Below are 18,328 nucleotides of genomic sequence, written 5' to 3'. Positions count from 1 at the left end.
CCCGTCGGAAGAACTCACGTGATGTGAGCTCACAATCCAGCCTGGTTAAACCCAGGATGGATGGGCATAAGTAGGAGAGGGGGACGATGCCAACCCCAACTGCAAGTGATGATTAAATTATTTATTACAACTTTCATCAGCTGGCTGAAACCAGGCCACTGTCGGTTTTAATGGGGTCCGAGATGGACACCCACCACCAGAGTGGAAGACTCTCAAGCGCATCTTCCTGTGACCAAGCCACCATTACCTGACTCCCGATAATGGGGAGGTGAGCCCACCGTTACTTGAGATTCGCAGCTTCCCACACCGCATTCATTGTTTTATTCAAAAGAAGAGCCACTCCCTGTTTTGCAGTTTCCAATCCCATGTTTAGGACTGTCCATGCCTCAGTGGTTGGTACTATGCAACCTACGACTAAAACTAAAACGGACATCCAGAACACAATGAGAAGAGGAGGAGGCACTCGAGAACAAGGAGACGAGGAAGTATGAAGAGGAAATCTTCAGCAGAATCAGGGGGGCAAAAATTAAAAACCTTAGTATAGCAGGGAGAGAGATCGCGGAGACACGGACTTTGGAGACAACTCGGTGTTTATTATTGGTACTTACAGCACACACGGCGTCGCTATGCAACTGAGCGCGAGGAAAGGGGGGGGGGGTAGAGATGGTGTTTCTTCATTTGAGTTTAGAAAAAAGTTGATTTGCAACTTGTAGCAACAAAAACATCATCGTCAACATCATCAACATAACGACTCATTCCTATTGGGTTCCAGTTATGGTGATTGCTTTGGTGACGGTGGCTACTACGATGATTGCTGTGGTGATGGTGGTTTGCTGCTAGAGTGAATGTGGTTTCTATGCTGTCATTGCAACTATGTTGATGGTGATTGCTGTGTTGTAGTTGCCATATTGGTGGCTGTGGTAATGGTGGTTGTTGCTAGACTGATTGTGGTTGCTACGCTGTGGTTGCTGACAGTGATGGTGGTAACTACGGTGATTACTGCGGTGATGGTGGTTGCTGCTATGGCGATGGAAGTTGCTATAATCATGGCGGTCTCTACGGTGACCATCGCGGTGATGTTGGTTGCAGCGATTGCTACGGCGGTTGCCGTGGAGATGCACGCAGTGGTCCTGGCAGTGGGGCAGATCCAGGAGCTCCTGGGCGCAGGACTCCTGGGTGCGAGTCCGGGACGTGACGCGAGACTCTCCGATGGAGAACTCCGCCTTGAGAGATTCACAGCTACGTGAGCAGCGCTGCCTCAACGCATCCAGGGGGTCCTGGGAGAGACACGGAGACTCGGGGACTCGCACAGAGACGCACGCAAAGAATCGCAAAGAAACTCACCTCATGATTCACAGACTCGCACAGAGACACGGAGACACACGGAGGCTTACACAGAGACTCACAGAGACTCAGCTTCACGAGCAGCGCTGCCATTCGCTCACAACTCGCCCACTCGCTCACCCACTCACCCTCACACTCACCCACCAGCCAGTTACCCATTCACCACCCAGCCATTCACCTACCCCTTCACCACCCACCCACTCAACCGCCCGCTCACCCACTCGCTCACCCAGCCGCTCATCCACTCGCTCACCCAGCCACTCACTACCTAACCGCTCACCCCCTAACCCACCCACCACTCATCCACCTACCCGCTCACCCACTCACCACTGGCTCACCAACTCGCTCGCCGATTTGCTCACCACTCACTCGTCCACCCATTCACTCGCTCACCCACGCTCTCAACCACTCACCCACTCACCATCCACCCATTCCTTCATTCATTCACACACTCACCACCCACTCACCAACCCATCCGCTCACCTACCCCACTGCTCACCCACCCACCCGCTCACCCACCCACCCGCTCACTCACCCGCTCACTCGCTCACTCACCCGCTCACTCACCCACCCTCTCACACACCTGCCATCTGCTTATCCACCCACCTGCTCACCCACCCACCCGCTCACTCGCTCACTCACCCACCTACTCACACACTCACCATCTGCTTACCCACCCGCTCACCCACTCACACTCTCACCCACCCGCCTGCCCACCCGCCCACCAACCATACCCGCTTACCAACCCAAGTGCTCAACCACCCACCTGCTCACTCACCCACCCACTCACACACCTGCCACTCGCTCAACCACCCATTCGCTCACCGACTCACTCACACACCCACCCAACCACTCACCACCCACCCACTCACCACTCACCTGCTCACCCACCCATCCATACACATTCACCCGCTCACCCACCCACACCCATCCGCTCACTCACCCGCTCTTGGAAGGATAGACTTTTAGTTAGTAAAACATCTGTAAACAAATCAGGATTACTTGTTTTACAGATGATGAAATAGATCAGTAGACAGGGGCTGTATGCGTTTCTATGTTGTTATTTATATTCTGCACAAAGGCGACTCCACAGCAGCTGTGACGAGGCAAGGCCGGCGATCACGAGAGCCAGATGAAAGCAGATAACTCGAGAGCAGCACGCGTTATCGTCTAGCAGTGGGTGTGCTCAACTGTGGGTGTGCTCTACTGCGCGCGTGTGTTTGTGGCTAAATGCGAGAATGTGGATCGGTGTGTTATTAAATTACGAGGCTGCAATAAGATTCTTGTATGTCGAACTTCTTTCGCACCGTGCTTAGCCAACCGTGATAATCGGACATTACTCAATTGCATTTTACATCGAGCAATCAGCACCCCTACGTGCAGAGCAAAGCCACTTGCAGGTGAAATGCTGAGTCGCCTTATCGTGCAAAAAAAGAAACCGTTGCCACTGGGGGTGCCCTTTAGAAATGCAAAGGGGATTGCATTCCTCGCAAACCAAGTGGCCCAGCTTTGCCCTTGAGAGGCAGTCGCGCCGTGCAGGCGTCCCAGTGTCAGCGCTGTTACCACCGTCACCATCGTCACCACCGTCACCACCGTCACCACTTTCACCATCGTTACCACCGTCACCACAGTCACCAACGTCACCACCCACACCATCATTACCACCGTCACCACTTTCACCATCGTCACCACCATCACCCTCCACGTGTAGGATTCACGGCATTGGAAGGTACAGGGAGTCGTCTTAGATGCAGAATCATACAGATGTGTGCAGTATGAATGTTTACACGCTCTCAAACGTATCTAGACCACCAGCTCAGAAGAACTGAATTTGTGGCCATGTCGTCGTTTAGACCACAGACTCAAAGAGTTGAGGACACGTGGTGGCAGTCCCAGCAACAGGCAGCAGTGAGACAAAGGCAACTATGGGCCGGATTCGTCTAATTAGGACTCATCAGTGCAGGACAGTCATCAATACTTTCTCTTGCTATATGCCTCTGGCAACCCCATATATGGAGATGACCTTTACACTATAGTGACCCCATTGACGGTTGGCTAAAGGCAACAGTAACCCAATCTGTAAATGATGAGAAAACCAATCATAACAAATATAAATTATGCAGGCTGGAAACAAAAGATTTCACAATAGAATCAGTGAAAATAGTATTCTTGGTTCTTTCGGTAATGTCACGTAGATAGAACATAAATACATAAATAGTAAATTTTAGGAACATTTGTATTTAAAATAATAAATTGAAAATAATAAATTGAAAATAATAAAAGCAAAAAACCCACGAAGTTTCAATCGCAACACAAGCGGTCTTCATATTTTTTTTATTTTATATCTACGTGACTTTACCGAAATAACCAAGAATATTAAGTCCTGCAGTCACGAAAGTTTGAAGTCAAAATTCGGTGAAAATAGATTTGTGCACCAGCAATGCACACCCTTTTTGTGTTGTTAAACGTATTTGTATCCAGCCTGCGTTGATGTTTCTGTTGTGATGGGTTCTATTGTTATTTGCACATTTAAATGACAGGCAGTAAACAGCTCGGATGGCACGGAAAGTGGATTTCTGGATATTGAGGACAGCAGCAGAGAATGAGCGCCCAGCCAACATGCAATCGTTGTATGTCCACCAGGTGGCGACCGGCTCCACACAGTTAAATTACGAAGAAATGTCTGCTTCATATAATTCATGCTCATTCTGTTTAAGTATTAAAACAGATTTGTATGGAACTAGGATACATATTATTCAAGGGACGGTCCTTGTCTTTACCATCTGGAAGTTCCCCAGCGATGATTCAAGCCACCCTAACTCTGCTGATGGGATACTGAATGTCGAAACCTGTCCAGAGTTTGCTTGTACTGAATCAATTCTGCTGATAAGATGCGCTTCAGAATAACGTAGGGACAATGGGTTCTGTAAAAAGAATTATGTTTTTATGAATAAATACGCATATATGACGGAGACAAAGCTACTTATATCTTCTGGGCAGTAGCACCCGCACTCTTACCCAAAGTTATTCGTCTGTTTCATCTTTCAGTAATAACGCATTCTCCGTTTTTTTATATTCCTGTGTCTCGTTAACGACCATCAAATACCTCGTTTCGTTAGCTGTGCAATACCCCTTGGACTCGTTATCTGCAATATTGATGGTTTTGTCTGTTTTTTTCGTTGCTGTGCTCACGTACCACGGATCTACTTTGTAAAATAGGCGGCAAAATTGCTGAACTCAGTGATATTTTAGTGTTCACGGCGACACTCAGTGATTTATTTCAGCCGGGTCACTCCGGAACAATGTTCCAGGAATAATTTTGATCACGCCACATCCATGTCGCAGTACTGTGCCCTCTTGCTTATAAGCATCTTCATATGATTATAAGATGGAAGAACAGAGTACAATCGCATAGGATTATTACTAAAAGACGTATCTTGTACTCTAGTGGTAGTACCTTATGCCGATCACCCCTACTACTCCAAGCTGGCCCATCAGCTTTGCGGAAAATATCGAGTGAGCAATGAAGCCCTGGCAGGCGTTACAATGGCTTTACATCACGCTTTAGCTAAATTGTAATTGGCGTTTGTCATAGGAAGTCAAGCGAAATGTGGGAATAGTGAAGTTGCCACAGCACTGCGGTGTCTCTGGCGAGTGCACTTGTGTGCGAAGCAGTGCCGGATTAAGCTCGTGCGAAGCCTGTAGCAAATGTTATAAAGGGGCTGTAAATAAAAAAAAGACCTAAACATTAAAACACAGATTTTTAACTTGCATAGTAAAGTTATTGTATTTTTTCATTTGCTATACAGTAAGATAATACGACAAATCACTAAACTTAAACACCCAGTCGTTCACAAAAGTTGAAGGCAGTATAGTATGATAGTAATAGAGCAAGTGCAGAATCGCTGGACCGGAATTGATAGCTTGAAAGCATTTCGCGCGGGGTTCTTGAAAGTGCGGGGCCCGTATCATTTGTAGCTACTTGTGCTACTAGGATCGTCCGGCACTGGTGCGAAGGGGAGTCTCGAGACTTAATTCAGTTGCAAAAATGATGATCACGTGTAAAGGACCACATGCACCATGCACACACGGGTGAACAAACCACACGCACATGTGCACCCTATAATTGAAAGGGGTATGTATATATAGCGTGCATTTAAAAAACGACATACCAAATGTCTCTATATAAATTGCTTGTTTGCGGAGCAGTAGTAGAATGGTCAGCGCATTGTCACTAACCAGGATGCCCAAGTTGAATGTCCACTCACGGCTAACATCAGTGACGAACATATGAAACGGTACTGAGCCTCCCCTAGGATGACCCGGCCTTAGCTGGTGCAGTGCATCAACGTCAGCACGTGGGAGACACAGGCGGCCATGCGTGGTTCTTAGCTACCCCTAGGTTGACCCGGCCTTAGTTGGTGCAGTGTATATATTGGTAAGAACCAAGAATATGAATCCCTGCAGTCACAAAAGCTTTAAATCAAAATTTAATAAGAGTTGTTAAGATGTTCTACGTGTCGATGTATACATTTCTCTTATATATGTGTGTGGGTGTGTGTACACAACCATATTTTATTGTTGTGGTTTTCACATCTGATGATGATTGCTTGTGTTGCAGTCGAAACGTCGTGAGAATTGTATTGTATAATATTTTTATTATTTTATTGTTTCCCTTCTACGTGACTTTACCGAAAGAACCAAGAATATAACTCTATTTATTGCTTGTGTGCTCACATGCATGCGTGTGGTATTTGACAATCGTGTACATGTAAACCAAAAACTACATACAGAATATGAATCCACAGCAGTAAACACGACAGGCGAATTTGTCAGACAGTGAGGGTGTGGAGGTTTGATTGGTTTCAGCCCTAGAGCTCTGCTTTGCCACAAGTGTCGTGTTGAACCCTTACAAATAGTATGTCCCTGTTCTCAATGAACCAAGTAATTCACTTCCCGTTGAGTGTAACGGTGAAGCAGATAGATATCAGCTAATTAAGCAGTCGGTTAATTATTTCTACGTTTACACATTCAGATACAAAAACACTCCGCATGTACCCTCCCCAAGCAAATCTAAGTAATTAAAATAAAACAAAAACAGCACCATGCATTGCTATTCTACATTGTAGTCGCGAAAGTCTAGTGTGACAAGTCTTGATCAAATCCTTTTTATACATACACACGCACCTTCGGAAAAATTTTAACGATAATCCTCTTAAATTAAAAACATAATCGCATCGAGAAGATCTGTGCATGGGAATATTTACAAGTCCTAAAGTTGCACAGCACATACGACTTAGGGGTCCACAGGTGTATGCACGGCCGTGCAGTTGAAATCCTTTAAATTGTTATATAAAATCACGCGCTGACAGAGTTATTTGTGGTGATAAAGTCCCTGTGACATTTACACGTGATACTGTGTGTAAACGCGTGTGTGTGTACATCTGTGTATCGACTCAGCCACACACGGCCGAGCGTGGTGTTGGCCATCCACCCCCTCGTGTGCCTTGCCAGCCTTCAAAGGTGCTTGCAAATAGCAATTCGCAACAGTCTGTTTAGGCTATATGGGGGATCTTTGTCTTTGTGTTATTGTGTGTCGACTCAGCCTCAAATGAGTACCTGGTGCGGTGTGTAAACATCGCCATTCTGAAGATAAGGTGGCCAGGCGTGGTGCTGGCCACCAATCCGTATGTGCTCGCTCACAGTACTTGGTCACACAGTCTGTTATGGCTATACGGGCTACACGGGGGATCTTTGTATCTGTGTGTGTAAATTCACGTGGGGAATGGTGGCGCAGTGGTTGGGGCACTGTTTTATGAACCGCAAATGTATTAGACAGTCACCCATAGAAGTGGATCTAACAGAGCTACCTCTATAGGAATAGGTTTTACCCTTTTGGCGTCTTCTGGTCCAACACCAATGGAGACTAGGCTCTAAAGAAAGCCGTCTCGGGTGTGGACCAATCAAATTCAAGGACAGTGCATATTATTATCAGAGGTGTCTTTTCTGTTTGCATTTTGACTGCTTGTGTTGTGGTTATTGCAAAGATGCCTTGAATAAAGGTGTCAGTTTTTGTGCCAGTTAAAAGGGTAAAACCTATTCCTATATCTTGTTACTGGCAAAGGAGGTCTCATAATGTAAATGCTCACTCCGAGCCCTCAATACTCTGATAGTGCGCTGTTTTTGAGTTGTACGCCTTTTGGCGTCTTCTGGTCCAACACCAATGGAGACTAGGCTCTAAAGAAAGCCGTCTCGGAAGTACGCCTTTTGGCGTCTTCTGGTCCAACACCAATGGAGACTAGGCTCTAAAGAAAGCCGTCTCGGGTGTGGACCAATCAAATTCAAGGACAGTGCATATTATTATCAGAGTTGTCTTTTCTGTTTGCATTTTGACTGCTTGTGTTGTGGTTATTGCAAAGATGCCTTGAATAAAGGTGTCAGTTTTTGTGCCAGTTAAAAGGGTAAAACCTATTCCTATATCTTGTTACTGGCAAAGGAGGTCTCATAATGTAAAGAGCTACCTCTAATTACAAATGTAATTTTCTTCTTGGTTTCCTCACTCCCCTCCCAACAAATTAAACAATTCTTCTGCACGAGTTATTTTCAATCTCCCCTTTAATTCTCACACTTTGCCTCTCCTCCTTCAACTCCAATGGCTTCTCGTTCACTACCGCTGTCTTTTCAAATACCTGTCGCTGGTCTTTAAACCTCTCCATGGACTTGCCCTACCTAATTTTGCCTCTCATCTCCTTCCATGTCCTCTCTCATCCTCTTTGTTCCCAATCTTATCTGTCTCTCTCTGTCCCTCCTTCTCTCTGTGCCACATCTCATTTATGGTCCCTCTATTTAACCTTCTTCCATTCCTCTCATAAAGCCCCACCTCTTCTCCATTTCCCATTCTCTACCTCTTCTCTCCCCTTAAGCCTCCACTCCTTCTCGTCCCTACTCTTCTCTGATCCCTTCACCGTCTATCGCTGTCACTCATTCCTCAATCTTTGTACACCGCTGCCATCTAAATCATTCCATTCTGTCACCACCTTGTGCTTGTTATGTCAAGAGAGAAGGCACTCTATAAATATACACCACCACTGCCACCAAGAAGAGGAACATATTTATTTGTTGGGTCCAGAAGTGGCCGTAGTGCAAGTCGGCCATAAAAAAAATTACATTTAAAATTACACCACCACCAATTAAAACATTAAACACAAAGACAAAGGTTGTCTGTATAACCTCAACAGACTCTTGAGGCAAGTGCTTTAGCGAGCACCTATGAAAGCCAGCACGGTACACAATGAGGTGGGTGGCTAGCACCATGCCTGGCCGCCTTTATCTCCCGAGTAGTGATGTTTACACACCGCACCAGGTATTCGTTGGAGGCTGAGTCGACCTAGGGTTAGCCCAAAACCAGTTTAGTTCATCGGTCCCGGTGTTGTCAAGTTCATCGCGTAATACGCGAAACACTATACAATTACCGAATGATACGCATACCCACACATGCACACAAGCTTGTGCACATATCCTTGCTTAACGTGGGGGTTGCGTTGTCGAAAATTGCTGCTTAAAGCTATTTTACGTGAAGCAGAAAACTTTTCTACAAGGAATAACAGTAAAGGGGGAGGCTCCGTTTCAGCACAAACTTTTATTATTATTTTTAATTGAGAGTACAGTACACTGTTTTCTATGTTTATTTTAAATGTGTTGTGTATATGTAGAAGATCTATATTATAATCTTTATTTATACTGGAGGAATCTAAAAAGCCCTTTTTCACAGATTTCCAGTTGGGGTGGTACAGAAAGTTACAAGAACAAACGATGCAAAAACACAATCGAAGTGAAAAGTATAGGAAAGGTAAGCAAATGACCAAAAAATAAACAATTTTTTATCTTACCTAGTAAAGCCCTCTAAGCTATTAGCTTCTTTATCAGAAGCGAACTGGCCACAAATGATAGCTGAATGAAGTGGCTTATGACGTGGAAATTTATAGCAGCCAAATAATAATAAAAAAATGCGTTACATTCATCAATATACATACAAAGGACGTGAAAGGGAGATATGGTGAGTGAAAACTATAAGGGAGTGAGTGAGATGACACTACACACAGATGCTGGAACAAAGGCTGAGGAAGAGGATGACACGCCACGTAACACAGCGCGCACCGGTACAGCATCAGCTCCCAGCAATACAGAACAATGCTGCCAAGACCCACACCACTCATGAGAGCAGTCCGTCATGTGCTACTCTGCTACTCGCGTTATAGTGGGTGTGGGGTGCGCTAAGCAAAACACATTACATAAAAAACGTGGATATACTGCATATGGTTCTCTGCGTGAGTGAGTCTATGTCTCTCTGTGCGAGTCTGTGCGAGTGACTCTATGGTTCTCTGTGTGGGTTAATCAATAGTTAATAAAGAATTAAAGCTTTCGTGACTGCATAAATTACTCATTGGTTTTTTCGGTAAAGTCACGTATGTATAAATACCATAAAATTATATTAAAATAAATCATTCACGACGTTTCGACCGCAACACAAGCGATCTTCATCAGGTGTAAAAAACAAATAGCACATATGGTGACATCAACGCAACACATAGAGAGCGTTAAACTGCACGGAGGTAAATACAACAAGAAGATGAGAGACGAGAATTCAACAAACCTAAGAAAAATTTACGTGATGCAATACCAGTCGGCCAACGACACAGTTAGACACTTGCCTGGCAGACCACGAATTTCAGAAGAGTGCTAAATTTCGTGTTCATCCTCTGGGTTGAACATACCAGCATAGACGGAGTGAACAAATACGAGGTATAAGATAGCAGAAATAAATATACAGGGACACAAGAGGTAAGAAGAGGAAAGACGGACAGAGAAGCAAGAAAAAAGGGGCCGGAGGGATGAACAGACAGAGGCTTAAAATAAGTAGTAGAGGTGGGGGGAGGGGCCGAAGAAAGCAAGGGGCACGGCAGCAGCAGAAGAGGGAGGGGCAGGAAAATGTAAGGGGGCGCAATTAGTTTAGTACAGAATTGTAAAGGTAACTTCCCCGTAGAAGTGTGTTAATAAAGAATTATAGCTTTCGTGACTGCATAAATTACTCTTGGTTTTTTTCGGTAAAGTCACTAATGTAGAAATACCATAAAATTATATTAAAATAAATCAATCACGACGTTTCGACCGCAACACAAGCGATCTTGCAACACAAGATCTTGCAACACAAGATCGCTTGTGTTGCGGTCGAAACGTCGTGATTGATTTATTTTAATATAATTTTATGGTATTTCTACATATGTGACTTTACCGAAAAAAACAATGAGTTAATCAATGGTTCTCTGTGTGAGTGAGTCTATGTGTCTCCATGTGAGTGAGCCTATGGCTCTGTGTCAGTGAGACTTTGGCTCTCTGTGTGAGTGTACTCTGTGAGTGAGTCTATGGCTCTCTGTGGGAGTAAGTGGGTCTCTAAGGCCACCACCATCTTGCCCCCTGCCCAGTGCGTCCACCTGGTTGAGCTGCAGAAGTCTATTGTCCACCGCTCCAGACCGCACAGATATCCAGACGTCCACCTCCAGCACAGACACCAGCAGATTCTTAAACCTGGTGGTGGAAGTAAGGACACGAGAGGGGTAATAGTCAACCACCATTACCACCATCAATACCACCATTACAACCACCGAAATCACCGCTATCGTTAACACCACCATCAATATCACCACCTCCACCACAACGATCACAATAAAAATTACAATCACAATACTCTTTGGTTCTTTCTGTAAAGTCACGTAGGTAGAAAAAATAATAGATCACGACGTTTCGATCGCAACACAAGCAACCATAATCAGGTGAAAAAATATAGCGAGTAAGCTGCTGAAACACGAAGTCATATAGGCTTGAGATAAGCTCAACCCAAGAGTAAGTGGGCGGAGCAAGAGGTGGAATTTGCATATATATACAACACCGGATCGTAGAAAAGGAGAGACACAGACACCGAGAGACATCCACACACAGAGAGAGGCACACACAGAGCCACACACCAGAGAGAGACACATATAGAGAAAAACACACACCGAAAGAGAGACACCCAAAGAGAGAGACACAGAGAGAGATAGACACAGAGAGAACGACACAGAGAGACACACAGATGTTTCTGCAATACAATGATAAGAACTGTCAAATTATATATAAATTATTTGTATTATTAAATTAAGGCAATACATTTGAAAATGGTCCCCCATGGGTGAGTGTCCTAAAAATACCTGCTCGAATTACATAATTGCCCATGAATTACTATGGTGTGACAATGCCAATTACCAATGTCAAAGGGAACATCAATGAGTGGTAAATGTGGGGTAATATCCCCAGAAGAGCATGTAGACTACATTAAAAATTAAAATAATCAGGCAATATAATATCACATATGGGTTCAGTTTAAAGTTTACTTATGAAAAATAATACTGAAATAATTGTGCTCCATAGATAATCTTAATGGTCAAGTTACATAAACATCACGGAATCACTTAAGCTGACCATTTAAAAAGACATTAATTCCAAGATTCATAATAAAGGTTTTTGGGTTAGATCGCGTTTATTTATAAATGTGTCGTAACCCTCCACCACCCGACACGGCCAATCAGCAAAAAAAAAGTGTCACGTTGACAAAAGACAAATAATTCACTACTTCAGCCCACCGGTGTGTTGAAGAGTTAATCCACATTTACAGTTTGAGTACGACGTTTCGCTGGTAAATACTTCCAGCATCATCGGGCAATTCGCCAGAATGGTAAAGCCCTCGCTTGCTCCCGGTTTTATATAGAGCAGCAGGGTGACGTCATCACTTAACTCATCAGGTGCAGTGATTAGAGGCGGAGGGGGGGGTAATGTAATTATATAATCGATTAGTAATCAGTCATTGGTTATGATTAGTAATGAGTTGTAGATTAGTAATTCTTTAAATCAAAATGTAATGTGTATTATTTAATAATACGCTTCCAGGCCGCACTAAGCCGGTAGCTGTCAGAGCGATTAAAGTTATTCTTGTTCCTCTCAATTTCAATGGATTCTCTAATTAGTCTTTGCCAGTAATAATTAGTTTTACACACCACTGCAACATTGTCAAAATCAATTGAGTGTCCTTGTTGACAAGCATGTTCTGCCACTGCCGACAGTTGTGTTTGAGATAATTTAATATTTCTCTGATGTTCTTTTTGGTCTTACGCTGATGTTACGTCCCGTCTGCCCAATGTAGCAGCTGCCACATGAACAATTAATCCGATATACACCTTCTGTTGATAGTTTAGGTAATGCGTCTTTAGTGCAAGATACTAGTTTTTGAATTTTGTGTACTGTACCAAATCTTACTGTAATGTTTTGCTTTTGCAAAACGCGGGCTAATTTGTCAGTTACTCCTGAGATATATGGAATTTTTATTGTTTTAACAATCTGGTCGCTTTCAGTAGTATTGCTTTGCGATCGTGATTTGGCATTCAGTGCATTATTGTAGCCATTCTGTCGTAGTGCGTCTTTAACGTGTTTAATCTATCTCACTAGACTCTCACCATCTGACACTGTTTTCGCCCGATGTACGAGCGTCTTGATAAGAGAGGATTTTTGAGCTGGATGATGATGTGATTCTGCATTCAGATAGGCATCAGTGTGCGTTTGCTTTCTGTAAACGCTGTGTGTTATTTTACCGTTCAGGCCATGTCCAAGCAAAATATCTAGGAATGGGAGTGTGTTATTCACCTCCATTTCCATGGTGAACTGGATGGCCGGGCACAAAACCCAGCCATCCAGTTCACCATGGAAATGGAGGTGAATAACACACTCCCATTCCTAGATATTTTGCTTGGACATGGCCTAAACGGTAAAATAACACACAGCGTTTACAGAAAGCAAACGCACACTGATGCCTATCTGAATGCAGAATCACATCATCATCCAGCTCAAAAATCCTCTCTTATTAAGACGCTCGTACATCGGGCGAAAACAGTGTCAGATGGTGAGAGTCTAGTGAGAGAGATTAAACACGTTAAAGACGCACTACGACAGAATGGCTACAATAATGCTCAAATTAACAGAGCACTGAATGCCAAATCACGATCGCAAAGCAATACTACTGAAAGCGACCAGATTGTTAAAACAATAAAAATTCCATATATCTCAGGAGTAACTGACAAATTAGCCCGCGTTTTGCAAAAGCAAAACATTACAGTAAGATTTGGTACAGTACACAAAATTCAAAAACTAGTATCTTGCACTAAAGACGCATTACCTAAACTATCAACAGAAGGTGTATATCGGATTAATTGTTCATGTGGCAGCTGCTACATTGGGCAGACGGGACGTAACATCAGCGTAAGACTAAAAGAACATCAGAGAAATATTAAATTATCTCAAACACAACTGTCGGCAGTGGCAGAACATGCTTGTCAACAAGGACACTCAATTGATTTTGACAATGTTGCAGTGGTGTGTAAAACTAATTATTACTGGCAAAGACTAATTAGAGAATCCATTGAAATTGAGAGGAACAAGAATAACTTTAATCGCTCTGACAGCTACCGGCTTAGTGCGGCCTGGAAGCGTATTATTAAATAATACACATTACATTTTGATTTAAAGAATTACTAATCTACAACTCATTACTAATCATAACCAATGACTGATTACTAATCGATTATATAATTACATTACCCCCCCCCTCCGCCTCTAATCACTGCACCTGATGAGTTAAGTGATGACGTCACCCTGCTGCTCTATATAAAACCGGGAGCAAGCGAGGGCTTTACCATTCTGGCGAATTGCCCGATGATGCTGGAAGTATTTACCAGCGAAACGTCGTACTCAAACTGTAAATGTGGATTAACTCTTCAACACACCGGTGGGCTGAAGTAGTGAATTATTTGTCTTTTGTCAACGTGACACTTTTTTTTTTGCTGATTGGCCGTGTCGGGTGGTGGAGGGTTACGACACATTTATAAATAAACGCGATCTAACCCAAAAACCTTTATTATGAATAATATTGGTCGCGAAAGCCTACGTGTTAAACTAATTCCAAGATGTTGAGCAAAGGAAATTGTTTGGAAGTTCATCTCACACCAAGTACATGTTACTATAAATCTAAATCTGCATAGTTCTCAATCACCAAAGTCGCAAACATGTTTAACCACAAGCAAGGAGTTCGGTGTAAAGCTGTTAAGCAAATTAACCACTGCACACATTTGTGGAAAGGTCGCTTCAGAAAAACAGCCACATAGCTCAGAGGGGTCTCACCTGGTAAAATAAAAAGTTTATAGAGTTCGTTCTGCCTCAACGCTGTTTTCATAAGGCCATTTGGATATAGCACGATGGATGTATTAGGGAACACGTTTTATGACACGGATGCTAAGTGGATATAACGCGATTGAGTCAACAGAACCACGTCGCGCGAGTAGGAATGTGCGGTTGTACGGCTGCCTGGGCACAGCGTCACACGAGGCATTGGGATGCTGCTGGATGCTTCCTGATGCTCCCCACGCGCCTCGGTCTTTGTTCAGCCGACACACGCATCTCACGCTGTTATCACGGACTGTGCTTTACCCTGTATTAGTCATTGTAACGAGGGAGTTTACACAACGCGGTGTTATTCAGCAACGCAACTGCCGCGTTATAGAACACTGCAGTAAATATTGTCGCGGTGTGGAAGGAGCAATGAACGTCATCTTGTGGCATGGAAAGGCATCGCAGCCCTAGCGAGCAGCCAGAGACAAAGCCTGCACGCACGGCAAAGTTGTGATTGACCCGGGGACTATTATCAAGTGACACGTATGGACTAATGGTTACTCTAAATGACGATGTTGACGTTGGTTAACGTGCTACAAATATGCTGAACGCACATCGCATTAGCTCTGACTAATAGCGTACTTTTTTTAAAAATTATCGTTTACAATGGTTAATTTGTATATCATGCCAAGTGAGTAATTTGCGTGTGGACCCTGACAGCGGCACTCAATGTCCAACTCTTGCGAATGCTCTCAGGGGATCTTTACCGTGCGCTGCATTCACTCACTCAGCCCCAATCTCCCTGTCGTGAACTCACCACTCACTCACCTCACCCTTCAACTCACTCACCCTCCTCACCTATTAATTCTCCTCATTAACTCACTCACCCTGCAATCCACTCCCTCACCCCCCCCCCTCCATCACCCGGCACTCACCGCCTGTCCGTGACCACCTCTCCCGTGCCTACAACCACAAACACCACCACCACCTCTCCCGTGCCTACAACCACAAACACCACCACCACCTCTCCCGTGCCTACAACCACAAACACCACCACCACCTCTCCCGTGCCTACAACCACAAACACCACCACCACCTCTCCCGTGCCTACAACCACAAACACCACCTCTCCCGTGCCTACAACCACAAACACCACCACCACCTCTCCCGTGCCTACAACCACAAACACCACCACCACCTCTCCCGTGCCTACAACCACAAACACCACCACCACCTCTCCCGTGCCTACAACCACAAACACCACCACCACCTCTCCCGTGCCTACAACCACAAACACCACCACCACCTCTCCCGTGCCTACAACCACAAACACCACCACCACCTCTCCCGTGCCTACAACCACAAACACCACCACCACCTCCTGCTGCTGCTGTCGCGGTCTCCGCGTGGCGCCGCGGGCCCAGGGGGAGGCCTCGCAGCCCAAGAGCGGCGCCACGGCACCCCCCCTCCCGCTCCTGGCCCCTCCCCCTCGTCCCTCCTGGCCCCTCCCCCTCGTCTCTCCTGGCCCCTCCCTCCTCCTCCCGACTCGCGACGTGGAGTGAACTCGGCCCCGCCCCCACCGCCCCCCCCCCTGCGCGCCGCCGCCCATTGAAAGAATGGCGGGAAGCGGACGCGGGGCCTACCGAGCGCCGCCTCTCGCGTGATTGGCTCGCTTCGCGTCACGTGGGAAAGGCGGAAGAAGAGTATGGGGGAGGAGCTGCGCGGTTAGGGGCGGGGCTGTCGAGTCACGTGATGGGCAATGATTGCCAATAAGTGGGCAGGGATGGCTTACGTCATAGCGTACGTCACATCCGGTAATGACGTTTGTATAAATAACACGCCCCTTCGTGACGCGTCTCACACTTCCTTCCGTCCCGCGTGCCGTCAACACGAGCTGAGCATGGTGCTGCTGATCGTTGACGTTCTGGTCTTGGCCATGCTTGGGATGGGGATCTTCATTTATCTTCTTTTTACGCTTTCCATTTCAGACTTTGACCATGAGGTCACGACGTTGTCTACGGAGAGGATGAGCCTGCAGAATGTGGAGCTCTGTCAGAAGAACAAGATGCTCCGTCTGGAGCTACAGCAGCAGCAGGAGGAGTTGATGGAGAACCGAGAGACTCTCCAGAGAGAGAACAGGAGCCTGGTTCAACAGCTTAAAGAGTGCCAGTTGGAGCTGGAGTCCACGAGAGTGCCTTGCAGGGAGAGCAAGTCTCTCCATGCGGATTTTCTCCGAGACTGCAATGCAGCACAGCGGCAAATGTCGCTGCGCTGTGAAAACAAAGATCTCCGGAGGTCGCTGCACGCCCACCTGACGGAGTTGAACTTCCTGGATCCGCAGAGAGGCCAGGAACAGTTTAGGCTACGCGGGAAGCTGGTGCGTCACGAGGACATGTGGCATGGGGAAAAGAGGCTGCATGAAGAGAACCTTCATCTCAGTAGCCAGCTGAAAGAATTGAAATGCGCCGTGTCTCAAATGTACCATGATGCCACCGATGCCCCTTCCACCGCCCCTGCCACAGCTTCCACCACCACTTCTGCCACCACCAAGCCCAAGAAGAAGAAGAAGAGATTTATCCATTGGGTGCGAAAATTGCTGAAGCGCAAGTCGGCCAATGTAAAAACATTGGGGAAATTGTGAAAATGACACCGCCCCAATTAAAACATTACTCAGAAAGACAAACATACCCCATAGAACATCAACATACTATTGGGGAAAGTGCTGTACAATATATATGTATCTATATTTAACTTTCTTTGCATTGTATGTAGTCAACCATACCAATGGAAGGTGCTGTTAGCGAATAATACAACTTATCGGTTCCATTCCTGAGAACTGTCCGTAAGTCGAACGGTTCATAAGTCTGAATACAATAGTGTACTGTATTTAAATCCACATACTGTAAGTTTTTCAAGATGTTATCACGGTTCAGCAAAACATGGAAACATTGTCAAAGTCATATGTAAGACAAAATATCGTACATTTGCATGCAACAATGTAATAAATACTGTATTGTGAGCAAAACATAAAGTTACTTAAATGGAATAAAAAAAATCTGTTTTATTGTCACTTACCTTTAGTTCGGATGCTGGCCTGCTTGTCGGGAGGGGGCGTAATGAGTCCCTAAAACTGCACACACGGGGGCGGTGGGAGGGGGGTGAACGTCCATACACACACACAACAGCGACAATCATTCGCCGTATAGCCTTACCAGAATGTTGGGGCAAGCGCTGTTAGTGAGCAGCGCCTATGAAGCTCAGAATGGCACACAGGCCAGCACAACGCACGGCTGCCTCTCTTTCTCTCTCCATACACGAGACTCACAGGCGTACATACGTCCGTGCACACACGCACAACAACAACGGAACAACCGTCGTTCACCCCTAAGTGGCGGTGACATCACCACAGCAGATTTAAAGCTTTTGCTGTCCTCCAGACAGTCTTGTCCCTTCACCTGATGAAGGCCGCTTGTGTTGTGGCCGAAACGTCGTGATTTTTGTTATTTTATTTTTTGCCTACGTGACTTTATCCAATATAACCAAAGAGTATCACCACAGCACTTGTGCCATTCTCAGTGCATTTTGAGGCCACGTGAAGTGTCGAAGACTGGCTGGCAGGAGGTCATGTAAATAGACGCAGGTGCCATGGATTGACTGAGGAAAATGATCGGCAGATGCAACAGCCGTGCTCCCCACTGTGCCAACTTTATTTGTGTCAGTTGTTTGGCGCTCTGCT

The 18,328-nt window shown here is 45.4% G+C and overlaps 1 long non-coding RNA gene across 1 annotated transcript; it reads right to left on the bottom strand.

Annotated features, from left to right (window-relative positions):
• Window positions 1-572: 572 nt before the first annotated feature.
• Window positions 573-11,244, bottom strand: LOC142922972 (uncharacterized). The gene is made up of 2 exons (XR_012940448.1): window positions 10,836-11,244; window positions 573-1,277 (listed from the first exon to the last, which is right to left on the bottom strand). It is a non-coding gene; the product is annotated as an uncharacterized LOC142922972 (long non-coding RNA).
• Window positions 11,245-18,328: the final 7,084 nt, after the last annotated feature.

This window comes from Petromyzon marinus, unplaced genomic scaffold, assembly GCF_048934315.1.
Source record: "Petromyzon marinus isolate PM22_M1 ecotype Great Lakes invasive population unplaced genomic scaffold, UKy_Petmar_22M1.pri1.0 PM_Scaffold_24, whole genome shotgun sequence".
NCBI lineage: Eukaryota > Metazoa > Chordata > Hyperoartia > Petromyzontiformes > Petromyzontidae > Petromyzon > Petromyzon marinus.
Note: the sequence above shows the minus strand (reverse complement) of the source record. Positions and strands in the feature narration are given on the sequence as shown.